At 40.2% G+C, this 15,479-nt stretch overlaps 1 pseudogene; it reads right to left on the reverse strand.

The window, feature by feature from the left end:
- Positions 1-15,479, reverse strand: part of LOC124501860 (sterol-4-alpha-carboxylate 3-dehydrogenase, decarboxylating-like) — a 46,838-nt pseudogene that overhangs the window by 18,908 nt on the left and 12,451 nt on the right.

A 15,479-nucleotide genomic window follows, 5' to 3' on the forward strand; every position in this document is an offset into this window, starting at 1 on the left:
GAAATGGCCATCTACGATGGCTGAAGTTCTGTGTAATCTCACAATTATGCCCACAGTAGGCTTTCTGTCTCTGAATTGTGACCTAAGGTCCAGCAATCCATTTGATTTTGCTGATCACAGCATTTCCTTGTATTCAGCAAAAGATGAAAATGTGACATAATGGGAAGGTTCCAGCCATTAGTAGAGAGTGTTGCTTGACCTATGGAGAGGACATAAAAGTGTTCTTCTCTCTCTCACCAATTTCTGGGGCTCCTATCTGCCAAGTGCCTCTTAGGTGCAAAGCATTATTGTAGACACTTTACATGCATTTTTTTTATTGGTTCCCCACAAACCTGTGTTTGTAGATGTTATGGTGACATAATTTATCACAAGTCTTGAGCCCAGAATTTAATCACCCACAATTAGAAAGTGGTGGAGCTAGTACTTTGTCAAGACTAAGTTTAAAACCTAAAGTTTTGTCTTTTTATTTTCCTTCCTTTCACTATAACAGCTGATGTGCTCTTGTGCATAATCTTGTGGGGCATTTTTCCTATTTTCCATTAATGAAGACCACAGAGGACTTATTGTCTCTTGCAACTTCTTTTTGATTTGCATTATTTTTCCATTTCAAAAACAGATATCATGCCATCTCTTGTAATTTTCAATAGATTTTATGGCATCAGTATTGATTCCTAAAGATGCCCCTTAGAGTCTCAGATCTGAAACTATTGATTACTCAGAAATTCCTCCTTTATTTAATTTTAATGTCAACTGGGTCATTAGAACTTCAGGTTTCACATTTCCTCTGTAAGTAGTTTTCCGGCAGAAGATGGGCACTTCCTTTACTGTTTTACTAAAATTGTATAATTTTGGGGTGTTTTCTTTAGCAAACATTGAAAGAACACTTATATACATTGGGTGCTGGAGTGCAATTCTTACTGCAATCTTACCTAAGATACGTAATATTGAAAGCCCGATTTATAAATAAGATACACTGAGGCTTAGATGGTAATTGCTCAAGGTCACTAACTAGACTAGAAAGTAGTGGGGCTGTGCCTCAAACCCAAGTTTGTCCACTGCGCATAGCCTGTCCCTTGACACACTAAAACCTATCCATGTCCACTGCATCATACCATCACCCCAAACTTGACTCAGAGTGATGGTTTACAGAGCACATGCCTGGTGCCCCGGTGGCCCTGTGTGTTCACTCCAGAGCCAAGGGTCCTGTGCAATGCCTGTAGAGCAAGGATCTCACTCTCTTGTAACTGACTTAATTTCTGTTGCCCCAACTTAAGGAATAACAGGCATCTTTGAAAGAGGTCTTTCCACTGTTTCATTCCAGCACTTGGCCTAATGAGGAGCCCATAGTTGTGATTTAACAAATATTTATTAAATAAATGGATGAATGATTCTAGACTTGCCAAAGACATGCTCAACTTTGCCTTGTGTGCCTATATCTACCTGGGGGAATTTCCATCTGTTTCAGCTACCATCAGATCTCCATAAACAAACACGTAGTTGTTGTTAAGTTGGTAACAGATATTTGTTGTTGACAAAGCAGATTAAGGGATGTGGAGAAATTACATCTTTGATTACCTACAGGAGCAATGGGAGGTGTTCTTGAGTGGACATTTTTATAATAGTACATCAAACTGAGATTATATTGGCAGTATCATTTTTTGTTGCAAGTGGCATAAACCCAACTCACACTGGTGTAACAAAAAGTATATTTATAAAAAAAGTATATTTATAACTTTTAATCTATAGCTGGGAAATGGAGTGTTGGAGCTGGCTGCAGACCCTGACGGACCCCAGAGCTGAGCAGTTGTGTTTAGGTTTCTCCCCATGTTCTCCTTCCTTTTTCTTTATTTTGTTTCTCTGACCCTGACTTCGTTCTACAGAAAGGCTCTCCCCATTTGACCAAAGAGGAAAACCTGGATAGGAGGACCGTAAGTCAAAGGGTCTTAGAGTGCTCCCAGCAGAATCAGCATCACCCGTAGCTGGTTGGAAATGCAACGTCTTGGGACCTATCCCAGACATTGACTAAGAAGCTCTGAAAGCAGGGACCAGTAATCTGTGTTTTAACAAGCTCTCAAGCTCTTGTGATACACACTGAAATTTGAGAACCACTGGAATAAAGGATGGAAACTGAGTCATGAAATACATGGGCATCACCCAGTGCTACCTTCCATGTACAGAAGTAGAGGAACATGGAGATGGCCCCGAAGGACAGATGTATGCCTGGAATTCATCTGATATACACATCACTCACTTGAGAAAAGCCTAATCAACCCACCTTAATTAGGTCTTTAGCTCTATTTGGAAGAGTTTTCAAAAAGAAAAGGATTTGGCGAAAGTGTAGTAACGGATGCTGTTTGGTAAATCTCACCTTTAAGACTTATGGCAGCACTGGAGGAGAGTGGGGTCCATGCCTCATCCAAGAAAGGCATTCAGAGTCAAAACCCCAGAGTTCCAGGAGAACTCTGGGAACCCTGTAGCTTCCAATTTTATTTTCTGTTAACAAAAATTTTGGCACCATTCTTTTACTGTATGGTAATTAGTAATAAAATCATTGGATGAGAGTGGGTTGTTTGCTAATTTGGGGAGATAGCACAAAGAGGAAAAGGTCAGAGAGAATTGTGATCCTCTCTGAAACAGGTCTAGGGGAAAGGACATCCCGGGCGATGAAAACAGAAGCCACAGCTCAGAGAAGGAGAGGAAAACTGCTTGAGTTCATTGTGCTTCTAAGAATAGAGGAGCCCCCAGGGACTACAGAGGATTCCCAGGGACCTCAGTTCCCTTAGAAGTAGTAACAAGTCACTTTGGAAGGCTGTATTCTGTGCAGCTCCCCCCTGCACCCCCGTTATCTGCAGGGGATTGGTTCTAAGACCCCCTGTACATGCCTGAAACTGGATAGTACTGAACCTTCTATATATGATGGTTTTTTCCTAGACATGCACAACCACGATAAAGTCTCGTTTATAAATCAAGCACAGTAAGAAATGAACAACAATAACGAATAAGTAGAAAGTATAACAATACATTAATAAAAATTATACGAATGTGGGCCTTCTCGCTCACAAAATAGCTTACTGTACTGTACTTACCTTTCTTCTTCTTGTGATGACAGGAAATAATACAGTGCCTACATGATGACATGAAGTGAGGTGAGTGATACAGGTCTTGTGAGTAGCTTTAGGCTACTCTTGACCATCAGAACGAGGATCATGTGCTTCCCAACTGTGATAGACTGCAGGTAATTGAAACCTTGGAGAGGAAAATCACGGGTAAGGGTTTCTTTTCAGACTATAATTGCTTTTATTCTTGTTTGGTCCTTTAATTTTTTTTTTCTTTTTTTTCTTTTTTTTTTTCAATATATGAAATTTATTGTCAAATTGGTTTCCATACAACACCCAGTGCTCATCCCAAAATAATTTTTTTTTTCAAAGAGATTTTCCCTCCTTTCCGGGCTAATTAGAATTTTCCTGGCCAGGGTCGTTGTAGACAGAAGGTTGTCAGAATGCCTCTTCAGGACAGTAAAACCGATGGTAGTTTGGAGTTCCTGAGCTAAAATTAAGGTAGCAAGAGTCAAGAAAGAGCTAATTAATAAATCGAAATAATACAATGATTCAAAATGGAATAATCCTAATAATTATTCTAAATAAAACAATTCTAAATAATAAGAGTAATATATAATGGCAAACGCCATTGATCTTTTATGGTGTGCTAGATCCTTCAGTTGTATTAACTCAGTTAATGTTCCTAGCTACTGTCCATTTCAAAAATGCAAAAAAAAAAAAAAACAAAAAACAAAAAAACAACCAACTGATACAACTTGTGCGACTCAGTTTTTTTTATATAAACCCATCAAGTTCTGTCCTCAGAGCTTATGCAGCTTATCATGACATAATGCTACCTCTCGAGAGAAAGTGTATATTTCACCAAGTGCGCAGAAATCTGCAAATATTTAATACTCCTTAGCATTGAGAAGGCCATTGCACATAGTTTCCTTAAGAGGCCCTCTGTATGAAGATAGGATCCAACTTGCCATCCTATCCTCACCGTGACATGTTATTACAGCTAAGACATCAGAGTGTACATTAACCTCTTCTTAAGAAGCATTTCCCTCAACTGACCCTATAGAGAGGTTAGTAGTGCTACCCGTAATTTATATTCTTCTTTACAATTATTTGAACTCTTTGCTATGAAGGTTAAAGACTCTTTCCCATCTCAGCTATTTTTATGGGAAAATTAACTTGAAGTTAACTTAGGAAGAAACACATGAACCAGTGACTGAATAGGAGGCTGAGTAACTTACAACCTGACTTCTTGACAAAGTGACTAACATTCATGTGTTGGGTTTTATTGTAATTTGCCATAGTTCTCAAAGACTGCTCAGAATATTCAACTGTATTTTAATTTCACTGCTGGCTTAGCTGATGAATTCAGTTATTCTTATCTGAGCAGTAGTAGAGTCTAGCAAGATCTTACATCGTTCTAAAGGAATCAATTTATAAATTTTGTTTACTTCAAGATTCTAGCTGACACATAAATTTAGCAACTACAGAATTACAGATAGCATTACAAAAAAGCTATTAGCTCTTCTCTTAGAAATAATATTTATACACGAAATATAATTACTGCCTGAAAGCGCACTGTCTCCAGAGCTAAAAGCAATAAAGCCAAAGCAATAAAGAATTTACTATTAGTTCTCCTGGGAGAAAGAGGCCACCAGCAGGATGGGAAAGAAGCTGTCGAAAGAGCTAAAGTCTTCTGCCCTCACTAGGAGATTCGTTAAAGTATTTTTCTCATTGGAATCCTTTGTTCACAGATGTTTTCCCAAATGATGCTCTCTCTTCTTTCCCCAGATAACTGGATTAAAAAAAATTAATGAATACAACCCCAACAAGCTAGATAATATATAGACTTTGTCCTTGAAGTTTAAATTCAGTTCAGCAAATACTTATTGAGCAACTAGTTTATGCAAGATACATTTCTAGGTGTTTTGAGAGAAACCAAGGTGCATAAGGTATGATTCCTATCCTTAAGAGGCTTAAGGTTTAGAAGGGAGAGAAGCCATGCAATATTGCAGCTACTAATACTAGCTACTTCATGCCAGGCATCGTTCTCGGGGCTTTAGACATATGAACTCATTTTATCCTCACAGTAATTCGGAAGAGTATGTCATCCTTAGCTGATAGGTGGAGAAACAAAGGTAGAGTATTGTTATAACTTGTCCAGTATTACACAGAAAAAAGTGAGTGGAAACTTGGGATATCAGGAGACGACATGTGTGCCTTAAAGTCATACAGTAAATCAATGTCAGAGCCTGGGCTATAATTCACATGGAGTCCCCTGACTCTTGGCACAAGGCTCTTTTTATTAAACTATGAAGTCTTTTTGTTTTTTCCTTAATAATGAATGGGGCTAGAAGGGATTTCCACACTCCATCCAAGACTCCTGCTTGCTTATTCTGAGAAAGCAATCAACTTTAACTCCAACTTTGTTTTTCCAAAGAGCCTCGACAAGTATTCACTAAGGGCTTTATGAAACCTTAAGCAAAGCACTCTTTGTATAAATACCATTTTGAAAGAGTTTTCTGGCTAGAATTAATATAAACGCACATTGTTGACTTTAGGAAGACTTTCACGTGAATATCAATTTTTGAAGCTTATTTATTTTGAAAATTCACTCATTTATCTAAAAATGTATGTTTTGGTTTAGCAAATTATAATCAAAGTTTGTTAGATATTTTTTTTTATTGGGGAAACTGGTTTTATTTACATAAAATAAGCATGCTAATTTTCCTAAATGATTTTCAGGACATAGGCGAGGCTGACTATCATCAACCTGGACCTTTAGACAAAAGTGAATGGCAGGTAGTCTCACTTTAATATCATATTTTTAAAAAATGTTTATTTATTTTTTTAGAGAGAGAGAAAGAGAGAGAGTGAATGGGGGAGGGGCAGAAAGATGAGGTCAGAGGATCCGAAATGCGTTCTGTGCTGACAGCAGCAAACATGATGTGGGGCTCAAACTCATGAACCGTGAGATCATGACCTGAACCAACATTGGATCCTCAACCGACTGAGCCACCCAGGTGCCCCAATAATATCATATTTTTTTTAAAATTTTTTTTTCAACGTTTTTTTATTTATTTTTGGGACAGAGAGAGACAGAGCATGAACAGGGGAGGGGCAGAGAGAGAGGGAGACACAGAATCGGAAATAGGCTCCAGGCTCCGAGCCATCAGCCCAGAGCCTGACGCGGGGCTCGAACTCACGGACCGCGAGATCGTGACCTGGCTGAAGTCGGACGCTTAACCGACTGCGCCACCCAGGCGCCCAATATCATATTTTTGATCTGCTTTCTCTTCAGTTCAGTTCCTGGATTGTCATATTTGTCCACCAACCACATGGGATGGCTCACTCCTATGCTTTTGGCAGCCACTGAAGCTTCATTATTTTCTATTTCATTCTTTCAGATTCTATGCTTTTTCAAGTGGTTAGGAGATAACTGCATGGATAAATCAATTAGTGACACGGGCATATTAGTTTCCCAAGGCTTCTATAACAAAGTGCTACAAAATGAGTGGCTTAAAACAGCAGAAATTTATTCTCTCACCATTTCAGAGGCTAGACGTCCAAAGTCAAGGTGTTGGCAGGGTTGTGCTCCCTCTGAAGGCTCTAGGGGAAGACAACTTCCTTCTTTCTTTCGAGCTGCTGATGGCTTCTGCCAACCCTCAGTTTTCCTTGGCTTGTACCTGTATTAGTCTAGTCTCTGTCCCTTTTGTCTCCTCTATGTCTCTGTGTCTGAAGCTCCACCTTTCTCTTATAAAGACACCAGTCACTGGATGGCTCACTCTAATCCAGTATGACCTCATCTTAACTAATTACTTCTCCTTACTGCCCTATTGCAAATAAGGGCACATTGTGAAATTCCAGATGGATGTGAATTGTGGCAGACACTATTTACCCTGAACAAAGGGGTTTAATAAGAGGAGGAAGGGGGAAAGGTCTACTCATCCAAACAAATACAGTAAAACTTTGGTTTGTGAGCATAATTCGTTTCAGAAACATGCATGTAATCCAAAGCACTTGTATATCAAAGCAGATTTCCCCATTAGAAATAATGGAAACTCATGATTTGTTCCACAACCAAAAATTTTCATGTAAAAATGATTGCAGTACTATAATACAAAATAATAAATAAAATACAAAATATAAAGAAAAATAAACAAATTAACCTGCACTTACCTTTGAAAATCTTCATGGTTAGTGTGAGGGAGGTAAGAGAGGAGAGGATTATTGTGTAGGATGATTTCCACTATCACTAATGGAATCACTGCTGTCTATTGGTTCAATGGAATCTTTTTCTTTTTGTACAACTTTAACCAGGAAGCTATCCAATGACCGAGCATGAAGCAAAGCATTCCTAAGCTGACCCTTGTATGGAAAAGCAAAGGAGTAGCCAAAGGTCCTTTGAAGTGACCAAAAAAAAAAAAAAATACACTAGTGCCAGTTGTGGGCACTTTCCAACGTTCTGAAAAATCACTGATTTCTACCAAACATCACGGCCTGAGACCAAGTATCTGAGCACCCACAATCCCACAGCGAGAGAGAGAGAAGACCCATTGGCTCAGTTGTGCTCATGTGACATTTGACATCAGGTGCTATTCATATTGCAAGACATAACTCACTTATCAATTTAAAATTTATTAGAAATGTTTGTTCATCTTTCAGAACACTCACAGAATAAGTTACTTGCAACCCAAGGTTTTACTGTATAGGTTTATTTTGAGAGGAATTGTAAGGTTTCATCTGTCCTGAAATTACTTTGCCTACAATTTTGTCACGATTTTAGTTTCCCTTTACGGCTGATTAGAAATGTCCATTGACCCCCTTGGGTCAGACATCATCTCAAAAAGTCATGGTGACAAGTGCCCATGTTACTCAGGAGAAGAGGGAGGGTCATATTTGGTCATATTAATTCATCCACTTCACTAATTATCTTCCAAAGAGCAACAGAATTAGGTATGTCTTGAAAAGAAATGATTCTTAAAAAGAAAGAAAGCAAGAAAGCCACTTGAGCATAGTGTCTTTAGTGTTAGGCAAAACATTTAATTCTCAGTACTGCCATGTACTAGGTTCCTAATCATGGGCAACTCTCTTGGACAATTAAAATTACATCCAGGGTTTGTTATTATTAGGATTAAAGAAACACATGGTAGGGGCCCCTGGCTGGCTCAGTCAGAAGAGCACACAACCCCTGGGGTGCCTGGGTAGCTCAGTTGGTTAAGCATCTGACCGACATGTTCTCATGGTTTATAAGTTCGAGCCCCACATTGGACTTCGTGCTGACAGCTCAGAGCCTGGAGCCTGTTTTGGATTCTGTGTCTCCCTCTGTCTCTGTTCCTCTCCTGCTTGCACTCTGTCTCTCTCTCGCTCTCAAAAATAAACATTTAAAAAAAAAAAAAAGAAGAGCACACGACCTTTGATCTTGGGGTCGTGAGTTTGAGCCTACACATTGGGTATTGGGGATTACTGAAAAACAAAACAAAAACAAATCCAAAACAAACAAACAAACAAACAAACCCCAAAACTTACAAAAGAAAGAGACAGAGGCGCCTGGGTGGCTCAGTTGTTTAAACGTCCTACTTCGGTTCAGGTCATGATCTCGTGGTTCATGGTTTGAGCCCCATGTCGGACATGTCAGCTGTGCTGACAGCTCAGAGCCTGGATTCTGCTTCAGATTCCGTGTCTCCCTCTCTCTTTGCACCTCCCCTGTTCACACTTTGTTTCTCTCTCTAAAAAATGAATAAACATCAAAATTTTTTTTAAATAGACAGTAGGTATTAAAAATAATAGCCAATATGTTTCCTACAATTAAAAAAATAATAAAAATGTCAAAAGGGAATGGGGTTGCTATGTAAGACGATGACATCTAAAATGTATTTTACCTTTTTATTTTATTTTTTGATGAAGTTAGTCTCCTATATTCCACACCGAAGTAGGGGACAGTAGGCTACCTTAGAATGCTGAAACAACTTACTGGGGTAAGTTCACTACTTACTGGGGTAGTGAAACCACCAAACTCCTCATCCTTTGTAAGCTGTGGTTCAGTTTACCCACAACTCACATTTGACAGAGTGCCCGTGTTGGGCCTGCTAACTGCAGGAGCCCAAACACAACCCTTCCCCAACACGGCACAAATTCCATCTTTCCTGCAATAATTTTTTGTGTGTGCGTAGGGTAACTCTAAAGACTAAAAGGAAGTGAGAAGGGGCACCTGAGTGGCTCGGTTGAACCATTTTGGCTCAGGTCAGGATATCACAGTTGCCATATTGAGCTTGTGTTGGGTTCAGCACTGAGGCGGAGCCTGCTTAAAATTCTCTCCCTCCCTCTCCCTCTGCTTCTCCTCCCCTGCTCATCTGCATGCACTCTCTCTCAAAAAAACTTTTTTTTTTTTAAATAATAAAAGGAAGTGAGAAGACACCACTTACAACGAGCAGGTAATGTGGATAGTTGGTGTATTTCTAAGAATGCAGGCAGCTCTTCGAGACAGGATTCTGACTGCGTATATGAACCTCGGGGGTTTTTTTGTTTATTTTACACCAACTGGTAGACCAATCTGTTGCTCATTGCTTCTCGGTTACTCCCATCAGTCCCTAGTTTGCAAAAGACAGTTTGCACGTGATCACTGGGCTTGCCATGGCTTAGGCCTGGGGTTGGCTTAGTCTGCAAAATCTATTAATGTGGTGATACTTCTCATAAGTAGTCATTGAACACCCAGGTTTGGTCTCTGTATTTCGGTCTCAGGGTCTTTGGTGGATTTCTTGCCCTTCCTGATCCCCTCTGCCCGTTCCCACCAACACCACTACCTATCTGGCCCCACAGACCCCAGTGTTGTTGCCTGTGGTACAGTTCTGGAAGAGTTAGCTGTCTTTTTAACAAACGCTCACTAGGGAGCAGCACACTGAAAGGTTTAAAGCCATATATACTTTTCACTGGGTGGATTCAACTTTCTAAACAGTAATTTCTTATAAAGGTACAATGTATATTTTCACATGAAATTCTTATTTGAGTATTTTTCTTGGACTTTTGGGACAAAAACAGTCAGATAATGATACTTTCCTGACACTCACTGGTTATAGAAATTTAACTAGGCTCTGTGGGAAGGCAAAATAATATGGTGCTTGCTTCAGGGAGGTCAAAACACATCCTATTTTTCTCATCCTAAATGACCCCCCATTCTTCTACTGTGAGGGGAAAAAATCAAGGAAAATGTTCTATCACACAGTTCATTCCATTTCCTTCATTCTGTCCTTCTTTGAAATGTCTACCACAGCCAACAGCAAAAGATTTTCTAAGCAAAACAAAAATTTATCCTTGCCAAAGGAAAAATAAGGGTCAACCACTGGAAGAGGCTCCAATAGTGAACTGAAACTAATGCAGCCCCAAATCCCTCTTTTCTTAGCATGATCCTTGTACTTTGAATCTTGAAATGGAAGAACAAGGGGAAATTGTGCTATGTTGTATGTACTACATAGGCCAATGTCACAGATAGGGTCTTATTTAAGAACAAGAACTTCTATCACCCTTAAATACACCAAAATAATTTCCTACTTTCTCTCTCTTTCTTATAATCACAAACACTCCTCCCTACTACCCACCCCCACACCCTTATGTAGTTGTTTCTCAAAATTGATTGTGGAAAGGAGAAACGTTAGTAGCTAGTTCAAGCCCATTTATCTCAGTAGATAAACTAACCTGTAACTAGTGGGTTACCATCAATTGGGATGCAAGTTCAAAATAAATGCAATTTTCCATGCTTGGTGGCAGCTAGAATTTACATCCTCATATAGTTCCAGTCCTATAGTACACACGGAAGGAAAGGAAGCAATGTAAGTGCATATAGTGTTCTGGTAACATAAAGAAGCAGTAAGATAAAAATTGAGTGTGTCTGCAGCTGAAGCTGGAAAGTGGTTAAGCACATAGCATAGAAAAATGTCAAGTATAAAACTGGGATCCAGAAAGTAGATAATAAAGAGTGGCCCCTGGATTTAGCTAAATGGGAAGGGAGAAATTCTTGGGATTGAGATAATTAGACTTGGAAAGTAAAATGTTTAAGGAAAATGCTCTTTCCTGAAAACTGTGTTAGAATTAAGTGATGATCACTCATTCAAATATTGTAAATACGTGTCATGAACATGAAAGTGGAGGCATAGTGGGGTCAAAAGACATCTTTGTCTTTGAGCTAGTTCCACATGGGGCTCAAGAGGAGGTACCACGAACAGAATTGATGTCAGAGAAGGAAGAAAGGAAGGTGTAGCTGAGAGCAAATTGTTCTTTGTCCACGAGATGGAATGGAATTTTGTACTGTTGGTTAGACATGTACATGGCATAGGTCCCAGAATGAATTTTTTAAAGATGTCTTATTGTACAGAATGAATGGAAATTACATGACCACCTGCTCTGACAGATCCAGTAAGGCAGACTGAAGACCTCACACTCAAGTTCTCATGTTTGCAATGTGTTCCTCAACATGGGATACTACATTTAATGTATCTTTTGTCTTTTGATCCTCAAGGCTGTTGCCCATCACATATCCATCTTATGTGGTTACTGGCGACTCATTTGCCAAGAGGTCACCTTCGGAAGCTGGAGACCCACTGGGGGGCAGCCTCATAACAAACCTTCGGTGTCTCTGAAAGAGAGAATTTTGGAGTCATTGGTTTTTCTACTTTCCCCTTGTGGCAAGTTTCTGCTGTGTTGCCATGGAGCAACGCTGCAAACTGAATGTGGCTTTATGGTGTCCAGAGTTATCAGTTAACCCAATCCAAGTAGGTTATTCATCCCATGACATGACTGAAAACACCACCATACCCTTCCACTACCCCATCTCCTCTGCTGAAACCTATTATTTTCTCCAACCACGTGGTGATCAAAAGACCTGACATTGGCTCCTCCTTTGGGTAAATGCTTGTAATAGATATTGTTGTATGGGATGGGTTATTGCTCTAAGCCAAGACTTTTCAACCTTGACATTTGGGGGCACTATTAGCATTTGGCTAGGTAATTCTTTGTCTTGGGGGCTGCCCTGTGTATTGTAGGATATTTAGCAGCACTTGATCTCTACCTGTTAGATGCCAGGCGCACAAAAATAGCTCCAGACACTTCTAAAGTTCTCCCGTGGGGCAAAATCACCTGGTTGAGAACCAATGCACTGAACTATTTTTTTTTTAATGTTTATTTATTTCTGAGGGGGGGAGGGGCAGAGAGAGGGAGGGAGGCAGAGGGTGTCTGTTCCCCACTGACAGCAGGTTCCCCACTGACAGCACAGAACTGATGCTGGGCTTGAACTCATGAACTGTGAGATCTTGACCTGAGCCAAAGTTGGACACTTAACCGACTGAGCCACCCAGGCACCCCATCTGTACTGAACTGTTTATGTCCCGTCAGTTCCATGTGACTTGGCTCCAAGAATCTAAGAGAGCACTGACAGAATGAGAGGTTTCTGGAGCTGAGGAAAACCAGAAGTTCAGGAAGCTGTAGGAAGTGGCTACAAAGGGTAAATGTGAGCTGGTTATTGTGACACAGAGGTAACTTCCAGAGAACCGCAGAAGACCGGATGAGGGGGAGGCAGGGATGAGGGGGAGAAAGAAAGCTGAAAGGAAGATGAAATATTGAGAACAATGTGGCTTTCCCTTTAGTGCCTACACAGATAACCAGCAGATGAAAACCACAATGGAGAGTCAGAAAACCTAGGATCCCACTTTGCTCCCCTCTTGGTCTTTAAATCATGACTTTATGCTTAGTTTCCTTATCTATGAAATGGGGCTCTGTTTCCAGACCCGATTATCTCAGGTTGTTGTGTTAAGGTAATACATGAGACCATATCTTGTGATTGTGTTCTCCATAAAAGCGTCACGAATTACTATTTTTGTATGGCCGTGCCTCACATGTAAGTCAGAGGCTGAGGGCATGTAACTCAAAACTACGGAGGACCTGGAGGCAGAGAGAGTCAAATCCATCCTCGGGGAGAATCATGTAGTTTAATTAAAATGCAGGCCATCCTTCATCACCTAACCCCGGGGCTCAACAGCAGTTATAAGGCATCCAAGAGTGAACAGTTATATCTGGGTAGACGGGAGAGTAAAATTCAACTCTTAGCATCTTCCATCTAAAGGAATTTCTGAGAATCTCAATGTGCAGGTATAGGTCTTCCCAAAAAGGAAATCTTATTAAATCTCAGTAATAAGATCACGATATGTCTATAAGCTGCTTGTGTTCCATGGTGGAAAGAATACTTGCCTGGCAAAAACTTTTAGATATTTTCAGTAACTCCCTACACAGAACAATCATGGATTTCCCCTCCCCCTCCTCCCCTTCCCCCTTATATCCTGTATGGAGGGCCGATAAATCTTTCTTAAAGCATATATATTTTTTCAGGACTGGAATTGGCTGGTAGACAACAGGGGAACAAGTGAAACACCAGTCTGAAAACCTAAGGCAACAAGACCTTTTGGAACTTCCTAAAAGGTTATGATGAGGATCAGCTCAAGTTTGGAGGCAAGATTTAGTGCTTATTTGCTCAACCCTAGTCAAAATAACTAAACATGTTTGCTTCAGCAGTCTAGACTTTAGCACCAGGCCGAGAGGAAAAACGACATCGACTAAGATGCACCCAGTTCTTCCGGGGATATACCACATGTGGCAGAATTCAGAAGCGGAGATATACGTACAGTGACTGGATTAGCCCCACCTCCTCTTTATGTAGAAACTTAGACATCATTTCAGAGTTTCATTTTCATTTGCAAATTTTCTGTAGACCAAGCTACACATAAAGACATGTGGAAATGTGTTTCAGGCTTTCTATAAGTGAAATGCTGCTGGAGATCACAGTCGTACTAAGTTGGAAGCTGAGAGCTTAATTATAGTAAAATCTAGTAGCGTAGGAGGTAGCAGCTGAGACGCCAGACTGCCTTTCCTTTGTCTTTGGCTTTTAGGGATGGTTTCTAACCCTCTTCTTTTATATGACTCCCCCTTTTCATTTTCCCAAACCAGACAGCTTACCCTACGGGCACATCGTTACTGCAGCCATCTTCTAGGGGGTGATTAATAAGTAACTACGGTTTAATGATACAAGGAATAGAAGGGCTAGTAGCCAGAAAGACAAAGGTGACTTGAAGAATGTTAGGAGGTTTTAAGAAAAACAAGTGCTCTAAACTGGCATTCTATACTTCCTCTACGTCTGTCAAATTCTAGGATTCAATAAATGCATCCTCAGAACAGTACAGAGAGTAGAGCGTTGTAGCTTTTAATGATGAGGTTTTTTGAAAAAACGCAGTAGTTTTTTTTTTAAATTTTTTTTTTCAACGTTTATTTATTTTTGGGACAGAGAGAGACAGAGCATGAACGGGGGAGGGGCAGAGAGAGAGGGAGACACAGAATCGGAAGCAGGCTCCAGGCTCTGAGCCATCAGCCCAGAGCCTGACGCGGGGCTCGAACTCACAGACTGCGAGATCGTGACCTGGCTGAAGTCGGACGCTTAACCGACTGCGCCACCCAGGCGCCCCGTAAAAACGCAGTAGTTTTTTTAAAAAATGCAGTAGTTTTTTGAAAAAATGCAGTAGTGCTCTCAAAATTAGTGGTTCCCTGTCATGGAATGATTTCTAATAAGAAGAATGATCTCTTCCATGTTAAGGATAGCCACAAAATGGATGGAAAAATTCTCATGATTCCTACCTAACTGGAAATTGTGTGACTTGCATGTGTTGTTGGACTCTTAGAACATTTACAAGAAAAACACTGAAACCATGTTTGTTTGTTTGTTTTAATGTAATTTATTGTCAAGTGAGCTAACATACAGCGTATACAGTGTGCTCTTGGCTTCGGGAGTAGATTCCCGACTCATCACTTACATACAACACCCAGTGCTCATCCCAACAAGTGCCCTCCTCAATGCCCATCACCCATTTTCCTCTCTCCCCTCCTCCCCCGCATCAACCCTCAGTTTGTTCTCTGTATTTAAGAGTCTCTTATGTGTTTGCCTCTCTCTCTGTTTGAAACTATTTTTCCCCCTACCCTTCCCCCATGGTCTTCTGTTAAGTTTCTCAAGTTCCACATATGAGTGAAAACATATGATAGCTATGTTTTAAAAATAGGTCCATTTTATGTGGTACAACATGGATGAATCTTGAGGACAATAAGGCAGTCACAGAAAGACAAATATTGTATGATTCCACTTATAAGAGGTATCTAAGATAGCCAAATTCATAGAAACAGAGTGTATAATGGTGGTTGCCAGCAGCTGGAGGGAGGGAGAAATAGTTTCTCTTCAGTGGGTAAAGTTTCAGTTTTGCAAGGTGAGAAAGTTCCAAAGATCTAATGCACAACAATGTAAGTATACTTAATAGTATAATAGGGAATAGTACAATACAATAGGGAACTATATAGTTAAAAAATGGCTATGATGGTAAGTTTTATGTTACATTTTTT

The sequence above is a fragment of the Lynx rufus genome, unplaced genomic scaffold (genome assembly GCF_022079265.1).
Source record: "Lynx rufus isolate CCGP_SWC_20201006 ecotype Redwood Valley unplaced genomic scaffold, mLynRuf1.p SCAF_7, whole genome shotgun sequence".
Lineage (NCBI taxonomy): Eukaryota > Metazoa > Chordata > Mammalia > Carnivora > Felidae > Lynx > Lynx rufus.